Here is a 10,246-nt window from a genome sequence, read left to right on the forward strand (position 1 = left end):
AACCACACCCCCTCAATGTGTGAATGCAAATGACATCATCAACGCAATGACGTCAAGCCTACAGCAAATGGCAGGGAAAATATATTTTAGCTTCTACAATATATATCATGATCATTTAATATGAACTTAGTGTATATTTTTCATATAACAACTTACCTAATGACACCCAATCTGTGTTGTTGTGAGAGAGACAACACTTCATCAGCACACACATGCATAGGGTATTCAGTATACTTTTTATTTATTTATTTTTATTTGTATATATTTGATTCTGTGAGTTGTATTTGTTTTGTTTCACTGATTCTTGATGCTTTAGCAACATAGTTCTTGTAACATTCATGCCAATAAAGCTAATTTGAATTGAATTGAATAGAGAGAGAAGAGAGAGAGAGAGAGGAGAACGCATTATTACCCCCAGTTTATTTCATGCTGGAAAAATGTTTTATTTGGCTACACTGAATATGATTAAAAAAAACAAAAAAAACCTCCCAGTTTTATATGATTCATTTGTTAATTATTTTATCTAAGAAGCCAAACTTCCTGGAACTGTCTGCATATGATGGCACCTTAGTCTCCCATTGGCCTTCCAGTGTGCAAAAAAAAAAATGTTATGATTTATGATGGTTTGGTTGTGTATTAATGCTGTATACACTCATTTCATCTCTGTATTCAGTCCTGTGTATATACTCTTGTTGTCAATAAAGATATGTTAAGAGAAGGCATTGACAAAAACTGGACTATCAAAGTATTGTTTGGTTTCTTTTCAGTCCCGTCTTCCCAATTAGACCAATATTATATAATTAATTTAATATTATTTTTAGCCAAAGCTCATATCCATTACCACAAATTCACTAATCAAATAATCACTGTCTCTAAAAGGAAATCAAGCAATACATCAACATAATTAGTCAGTCTGAAAATAAGAAAGCCATAAAGACTCTAGTATTAGTTTTATCTTCTTTGTTTTCATGTTTTTGAAATGACTTTGTGTTTGCCTATAACCTGAAATGTATTTATTTTTTGTCTTCTCCTGCTCTCTGTGATGTTATGTAACTTCATTTTGCTGACCCTATTCTCCCCTCAGCCCATGTGTTTATATTATGTTTGTCAACCACAATCAATTTACAATAAAAAAAAAGAAAAAAAGAGAGTAAGAGAAGAGAGAGAGAGAAGGAGGAGTGGCTGAGAGGAGGAGAGAAGTTGTTTTTTTCTCATCCTGTTTTACCGGTGCAGTGGGTTGAGCCCTCTGAGCCTCCGTAGTGACTGACAGGGCCGTTGCTAGGAATTCTGGGCCCCCTTAAAGAATACTAAAGTGGGCCCCTCCACCTAACTTTTCCTTTTTTTTTCTTAGACTACGTATGTATTATCGTTTTTTCTTTAGCCTTCTTTGTTTTGATGCTAATGCAGCATTACACTGCAAAAACTCAAGTATCTTAGTAAGAATATTTGTCTTATTTCTAGTCAAAATGTAAATTCTAGTCCAAACAAATCTCATTCTACTTAAAATAAGACACGTCATATTAAAAGTAGCTTGTTTTTAGACACTTTTTACTTCTTTCAAGCAGATTTTCACTTGGAATAAGTAGAAAAAATCTGATAGTGGAGCAAGTTTTTCTTCCTTATTACAAGCACAAAAAACTTACTTTCACTGGCAGATTTTTCAATGTATTGTGAATTTAAGTGAAAATGATCTAAAAACAAGTTCATTTTTAGGTGATGAGTCTTATTTTAAGTGGAAAGAGATTAGTTTTGACTAGAAATAAGACATTTGGACAAGAAATAAGACAAATATTCTTGGAAAGATGTTGAGTTTTTACAGTGTACTATGAGTATTAGTCAGGGTCTTACGCAGAATAATTCAGTCATACAAAGATTAGACTACTGGGGTTTTTTATGGGCCCCACTGGGCGCTGGGCCCATCACCTTTCTCCCCTATACAACGGCCCTGGTGACTGAAGACAGGAATGACCTCTGACCTCTCTCACCTTAGTCTTCAGCGGAGAGGAGTAGTATAGATATATATATAGATATATATACTGTGAGTATATAGTAGTATACTGTATGACAGAGCAGTGAAGCTCCGCCCACACACACCTGAGGGATTCTTCACATTCCAGCTGTTGTGCAGCTGCAGGTCTCTTCATGCACCAGACTCTCCGTCCTCCGTCCACGTCCCTGTTGAGCCACAGACAGTAAAGGAGTGAAGGAAGAAAAAAGCAGTCGCTCAACTCATAGCCTTGATGTAGAAAAATATAATTTATTAAAATAGGACCGACGTTTCGACCTCACACAGGTCTTCCTCAGGGTATGGTGACACAAAACACTGATGAGGGATAAGTAGATACAGGTGTGTGGGACTGGAGGGGGGCGTGTCCATCCACAAACAAAGGGAGTCGAGCCAAGACAACATCAGTAAACAGGATAATTAACCCCATCCAAGTGGCAATGAATGCAACAACAATAATACAAAACATGTATAGAAATCTAATGGACACCCACATAATGCTGTGCCAAAAAAAAAGCAAAAAATACAACCACAACACATAATACATAGAAACATTTTTTGCAAAGATGTCTATGTAGGCTACGTGAAATAAGAGACCCAGTTTTTGAGATTTTTTTCTTTAGAAATCTTACCACTTCTTTCCTAAAAAAAATATTAAACCTTTTTTTTTTTTTTTTTTTAGAATTTTTACCACTATTTTCTGGAATTGTTTTTGGAATTTTTATTAGAATTAGAATTGTTTTTGAGACTTTTCTTTTTTAGTATTTTTTTTAGTATCTTGCCACTTCTTTCCTGAAAAAAATGTTAAACGTTTTTTTTTAGAAACATTTTTTTTTCCTAAAAACAAATTAACTTTTTTATATACTGTATATATAATTTTTACAACTTTTTTCTAGAATTGTTTTTGAGATTTTTTTTTTTTTTTTTAGAAATCTTAGGCTACTTCTTTCCTACAAAAAATTGTAAACTTTTTTTTTTTTTTTTTTTTAATTTTTACCACTTTTTTCTAGAAATGTTTATACGTCTTTGGAGAAATTGTACCACTTTTTTCCAGAAATTTCTCTACAATATTTTCACAAATTCACGCCATTGGCCCTAATTTGAACGTACATTGACTAAAAATGAAACGTTCTTCAGTCTCAGAACAAATATCTGTGTATTTCTGGTGTTTCCGTGGTCCGTGGTCTAATTAAATGTCAATTTAGCGTCCTTGATGTAAAAAGTTTGAGAACCATTGGTTTAGGCTGTTTTACATCCCATAAACCAGACAACGTCAGATGTCTTCAAACAGACTCCGAGGGGTTTGTTCACTTCTAGAAAGACGACATGTTGGTAAACGGAGCTGGAAGACAAGAACAAACCCCTCGGTGTCTGTTTGAAGACATCTGACGTTGTCTGGTTTATGGGATGTAAACAGCCTAAACCAGTGGTTCTCAAACCTTTTTACATCAAGGACCCTAAAAATAAACGTTACATTTTTAGTCAATGTACATTCACATTAGGGCCAATGGTGTGCATTTGTGAAAATATTGTAGAGAAATTTCTGGAAAAAAGAGTGGTACAATTTCTCCAAAAACGTTTCTAGAAAAAAGTGGGAAAAAAGAAGAAAGAAAGTTTACAATTTTTTGTAGGAAATAAGTAGTATAGTGTCTGGTTTATGGGATGTAAACTGCCTAAACATTCTACGTTGCTGTGGCGATGCAGGGACAGACAGAACTACTGCAGAACAGGAGACAGTAGAAAGAAAATCTAGTTGCATTCATTCAAGCTCTGTACAGTAAATGACAGAAAGTGTGTGTGTGTGTGTGTGTGTGTGTGTGTGTGTGTGTGTAGTTGTGTGACTTTGGGTTTTAGTTTTGCTTTGTTTTATCTGCTGTTATGATGTAAAGCACTTTGTGGCTCTATGAATAAAGTCTGATTGATTGAGATAAACAAACCAACAGATAGAAACCATGTGATGAGCTGAGTATTGATCCAGATCGATCGTCTCAGAGCGCGTGAACCCACTTGAACCCACTCAGGATAACTTGTAATCAAAGAGATTAACTGAACCTGACACCCGCCTGTCGCCATGGTAACAGCTAGGCAGCGTGACAGAACCGGTTCTTCTCTTCTCACCGGGCTCAGGTTGAATGTTGGAGGAACACAGAAATGACCATTGCATCCTTCTACTTAAAAGGCCTCATGATAGAATATCACTGTAGCATGGACTTTTTATAGGGATGTTCTTCTCAAATATCCCTAACTTTTTGTGAGTTGTGTAAAATGTACGTCAGACAAATTGAGTTTAAATTCAGATTCTTTTCTTTTTTTAAAGCGTAATGCTGTGGGTAGGGAGGCTGATGTCAATCAGGATTACATGCACTGCCATATCATTTTTATTTGAGTAGTTTATGATTAGCTTATGGTCAGTTTTAACACTTTTTTTGTTTTATATTTAATTTTTTTATGATGTAACACCTGTTTGTGGATCCTTCAGGTCAGGACAACGCTTTTGTCCACCTAAAGTTGATATGTTGAAATGTCCAGTAGGCCTATCACAGCAAAAAAAAAAAAGGCAGATATTTGTCTTTCCTCCCTTTGGGCTAAGCCTCGGATCGCCCATAAACCTAGATCCGCCCCTGGCTTCTATTGGTTTATTGGGTGTGGACAGTGACACTGAGCAACAAAAATGTGTTTTATCACAGTTAGTTCATGATAACCAGGGGACGGCAGGTCTGACGAGAGTCCGAAAACATCTCAGTCCATCTCAGTCTCCAAGAAGGGAGACCTGGAGCTGCATTCCCCTAATAAATTAAATCATCATTTGAAAACTAAATTTTTTTTTTTTTTTTAACTTACTTACTTACTACAAATTGTTTGATAATCTTAAACATTGAAGTGACTTATGTGGGGGGAAAAAAGGAAGAAATCAGGACAATCAACACAATCAAATTCACAAATTCTGAGATGTTTATATCCTGAGTTGTACCGTTGTCATTGGAGATGATTTGTTTATTGTTGCCAACATTTTTCATCTTTGTCTCTAAAAAGTCTGAAAGCTCCACGTAAACCCACTTCAGGACAAATTTTCATAGATCTCAGGAAATCCAGTGTCGACCCCAAACCGAACACCACTCACGGTGAAGAGGTTCAAATAGTACAGACGTACAAATATATATATACTAAAGTTAAAGGGATAGTTCACCCAAAATTCAAATTTCAGTCATTATCTACTCACCCTCATGTCAACAACAAGAGTTGTGAGAATTTTCAGAGTCCTCTGTGCCTTCTCTGAGTTACGGGGGGGGTCCACGGTTGTCAATGGATACCAACTTTCTTCGCCCAAAAAGACACACCAAAAAACATCCAAATACCTCCATGCTGCTCGTCTGTAATGTCCGTCTTGTATTGAAGCCCCGACATGAGAAATTGTTCCGAAAAAAATTAAATAAGTCTATATTTTAAGCTTGTTTGTAGCGGAAGCTCCCAGTGTCTCGGTTCACTGCTCTACCTGTGTCAGTGCAAATCTCTCGTGATTTGCACTGACCGGCGGAACAATTTCTCATGTCGGGGCTTCAATACAAGAGGGACATTACAGACGAGCAGTATGGAGGTATTTTGATGTTTTTTGGTGTGTCTTTTTGGACGAAGAAAAGTGAGCTCCGTTCTCAACCGTCATATGGACATGCAGTGCTGCACGGAGCCCCGCTGTAACTCAGAGAAGCCACGGAGGACTCTGAAACTTCAATTTTGGGTGAACTATCCCTTTAAGGACCTTGGTTTTCTTTGGGTGGTCCAGAAAGCAGACAGACTGTCCCCTCACTCTGATCATACTGTACCTTCAGGCCGGCCATTTGATGCCGGCGCAGAAAACAAACCGTTACGCAACAACCTCTGTTATCCCGTCTGCCATCAGGCTGCTGAACGCACAACTGCAAAACCACCTGTGAATAATTTGCCATGGATGATGTGAACTGTGTGTTGCCATGGAGTTGTTACTAGTTTTGCTTCCCGCTCTCTGACTCTGACTCTGAATCTGATAAGCAGCTGCTCTGTGTTTGGACAGAGTGCAGCTCCACAAAACTATTTCCAGTTGGACTTAAACCATTGCAGTCTGATCTGAAGGCGGGCCTGTAGTGATGGAGCTCGGCTGTTCCTCTGCCCTCATGTAAAGAGAGAGTTACCAAACTTTAGGAACTGAACCAGATAAAACAAAATGGTTAGAAATGTAACTCACAACAGACACAGCTGCTTCTTTTAAAGGAGTCATCACCCGGAAATCACATTTTTCCTTCCTTCCCAAAACATGTATACTGGTGTTGGACCTCAGTGGAAACTTGCCTGAGGGTTTGAAAGTGGCCCACTGTAGCTCTGTTATTTCGTCACTTTATTAAAGGGACAACAAGGAGTTTTGGAAAAGCAAAGTGTTTCCACACTACATTTATGAGCCTCATTCATCAAGAATTAAAGTCAGAGGTTGGAAGACGATCACATACCGTCGTAGTTCCCACCATAAACGGAGATTCGGCGGCGTTATTCTCATGACTCGCCACGAAACCGAAAGTAAAGAAACGCTGGTCGGCTCGACCAGCATTTCCACCACCACTAATAATAACAAAATAACCATAGAGACACCACTTGTTAATGGTCCATTTTCGATAAAGATATCGTTTTGTCTCTAACGTAGATTCATCCACATTAACGTGAGACTTTTTTATAACCAAATAGAAACTCCTCGTTGTCCCTTTAAGTTTTAATATTTTTTCATGTGAGAAAGTAAGGGTTTAGATCCCCAATGTGCGGTTAGTTTATCCAAATGACGGCTGTTTAGAAGTTTGTTCCGCGTTGGGAGAAGTGAAGCTGCAGCGAGCTGCAGCGAGCACCAGAGGAGCGGAGAGTGACTCGTTTAGCCGGCCGACCTACGTCGTCATGCCGGGGGAGGAAACAATCGTTAATTAACTTACCCGCAGGTTTGTAGAGGTTTACCGCCGACTGGTTAAATTCTTTTTAGGAGATAAATGTTGGTCTCATTGATGAAATCTAACTATTTGAATGAAAAGTGAAGCTTCACACAGAGCAGCAGCAGCTTTGCCCCGGGGCTCTGTAGCCTACATACAGAAATCACCACATTTGCATCAATAAATACATGTTTTACAATGAAACAATAACATTTTCTTTTATTGTATGAAGTTATATAACATGGTTACGGTACACGACAGAGCAGCATATGCGGTTTCCAATACAGCCTGCATGTAACCCACTGGGCCAGCCACCATTCCGGCTCTGTCCTTCCTGCGTCCAATCAATGCGCGCCTCATTACATATTAATACAATGAACATCCGGACCAGTCAAAACCTCGCGCTCACTCTCACGAGAGAAAGTTGCCGTATGAAAAAGTGTCAGAACAAGCTCTATGTTTGATTTTTTTTTTTTTTTATGTTTCCTATAGGTTTTAAGAATTGATTCAAAGCAATTTAAGGGGGATTGGATACGTAAGAAAACCAGGTGATGACTCCTTTAAACAGTTGTGGTCCAGTTTGTTGTCATCAGCTGGGGGACTGTGCATATTCTCATTTGTCCAGGTCATAGTATCTCAAAGGGAATTCTAAATCAAAAGCAACTGGACTTGGAAGACGTTTCTCCTCTCATCCAAGAGGCTTCATCAGTTCATGTAGCTACTGATGAACTGATGAAGCCTCTTGGATGAGAGGTGAAACGTCTTCCAAGTCAAGTTGCTTTCGGCTTAAAATTCCTTTGAGAGTTGTCATCAGCTGGTTTCTCCACAGCCTGTGAGGCATCGGCCACTTCCTCGTGGTCGGAACATCTGGTCCTCTGGTCTTCAAGCAGAAAGTCTTCTTTGTTTTTAGATAAATAACACGCTCAGCCATCAAGAGGTAATTTATTCTGAAATGTGTTTCTAATTGTGTTTTTTCTCCATGAAGGCTCCATGGAGGCTGGGATAGATGAATGTTGGCTCTGCTCCTGTTGTTGTTGCCTTTCCTGGCCCCTCCGTCAAAAATACACATTTTAGAGACGAGAGGAATCTAATGTCCACGTACTGAAGAGCCGTTGTTTGGATCTGTGGAGAATCCTGCTTTAAACAGCTGGTTGGGGTTTGTCCAGTCTTTGGATGCAACTCACTGGTTCAGGTTTCTGTGTGACGTGTTGAACATTGAAGAGTGTGATGCTCTAAGAGTCTAAGTGAAGGAGCTGCTGTTCACGCTGTTCAAGGTGTGAAGAAGTTTGGTGACAGTGACGCCATTCACATCATACATGATTTGGTAGGGTGAGCTCAAGTAGTTTTTCCACTAGGGGAGACCGGGGATGGCTGTAACAAAGGGATTGTTGTAACAGCATCACTTTTACCAACAAGGGATAACATTAGAGTGATGTGATCAATATCATGTGTTATCACTCCCTCACTGATATTGCATATGAATTTGAATGGCTCTATGAAGAAGTGTGTAGGTTTTACAGGCAAGGCAAGGCAAGGCAATTTTATTTGTATAGCCCGTTTTTACAAACAGTTTGTCTCAAAGGGCTTTACATGGCATCGTAACAACATCCTCTGTCCTTAGACCCTCACATCGACTGAGGAAAAACTCCATGGAAACCCTTTTAACAGGGAAAAACAGGAGAAACCTCAGGGTGAGCAACAGAGGAGGGATCCCTCACCCAGGACGGACAGACGTGCAATAGATGTTGTTACAGACAAGAAAACAGTTTACAGTTTGTCACAGAATGTGCGGAATATGGAAATGTTAGCAGGGGTTGATGAAGGCAGTCTCTAGTGCGGGGAGGGGGGGGGGCAGGGAGAGCCGGTCAGCTCGATGGGAGGACTGGGTGGCAGACTGGTCCATGGGAAGGGAGGGGAGGCTGGTCTAACGGCAGGGGAAGGGGTGGGAGGGGGGCGATGTAGGCGGCGGCTGGTGCAGAGAGATGGAGCTCCGGTGGATCTGCGGAAACACAGAGAGAGTGCGAGACACCAAGGCCAAACTACAAAGTACAACAGAAAATGACAGTTCAAAAATATACTGAGGAGAGGAGAGGAGAGGAGGGGAGGGGAGGGGAGGAGAGGAGAGGAGAGAAGGGGAGAGGAGAGGAGAGGAGAGGAGAGGAGAGGAGAGGAGAGGAGAGGAGAGGAGAGGAGAGGGCTCTGTGTAACCAGATGTGTCCCCAGCAATCTAAGCCTATAGCAGCGTAGCTATAAAATGGTTCAGAGCTACCTGAACCAGCCCTAACTAAAAGCCCTGTCATAGAGGAAGGTCTTAAGTCTAGACTTAAATGTAGTTAGAGTGTCTGCCTCTTTGACCCATGGAGAGAGCTGGTTCCACAGTAAAGGAGCCCGGCCCAGCCCAGCCCCAAAACATTTTTTTTAGGTCAGAAACTAAGCTTTTAGACCAAATCCAGGTTGTGACTAGTATCGATACCGTTGGCGTTTGAATTGACCTATGGCTAAGCCACGCCCCCAAACGCGACGAGCCAATCACAGTGCACATAGCTAGCCCATACACTCTGACATTCTCTGCTTCCACGTCCATTGAAATACATTGCAGTTAGTCAGTTTTCATTCGTTTTTATATGTTTTTTCTTGACATTTTAAGTTTAAAATGGTCAAACGGTGTGCATGGGGTACATGTAACTCTGACACTAGGTATCCTGAGAGGCGACGGGGTGGATTTTTTTTTACCTTTTCCCAAGCCACATCTCAACCGAGAGAAGTGTCTGCTCTGGATAAAGTTATGCAGTAGACCACAACACCAACTAAACGTGGATAAACTTAACAAGGATGTCTACATCTGTTCTAAGTTAAGTCAACAACGTATTTGAGGCAACATATTGTCAGAGATGTTTAGATGTTAGCCAGCATCACAACTAAGCATAAAGTCCGCTAGCTTAATGCTAACGTATAATGTAAAACTCCATAGACAGGCTAACACTAATTAGCCCGTCGCTATCGGTGTTTCGCGGCAACCGACAGCCATAGCAGTAAAGCTAAGTGAAGTTTTGGTGACTTCCAGATGATATTTAATCTTTCTGTCTCCTGTGAAGTCTCCTACTGTGACAGCTGTTGCCATAGCAACTGTCACCGAATGTTGACTGTTTGTCCGAGTGAGTGGAGGGGGCGGGGCTTAGCCAGAGGTCAATTAGGTAACTTGTATAAGATGAAAGAGCAGGTTCTTAGGTAAAATGTGAGTCATTTAATCAATGTTTATCAAACCACCATGCTGGTCCAGCTGGTCACACAATGGCTGACA

This window comes from Trachurus trachurus, assembly GCF_905171665.1.
Source record: "Trachurus trachurus genome assembly, chromosome: 1".
Classification (NCBI taxonomy): domain Eukaryota; kingdom Metazoa; phylum Chordata; class Actinopteri; order Carangiformes; family Carangidae; genus Trachurus; species Trachurus trachurus.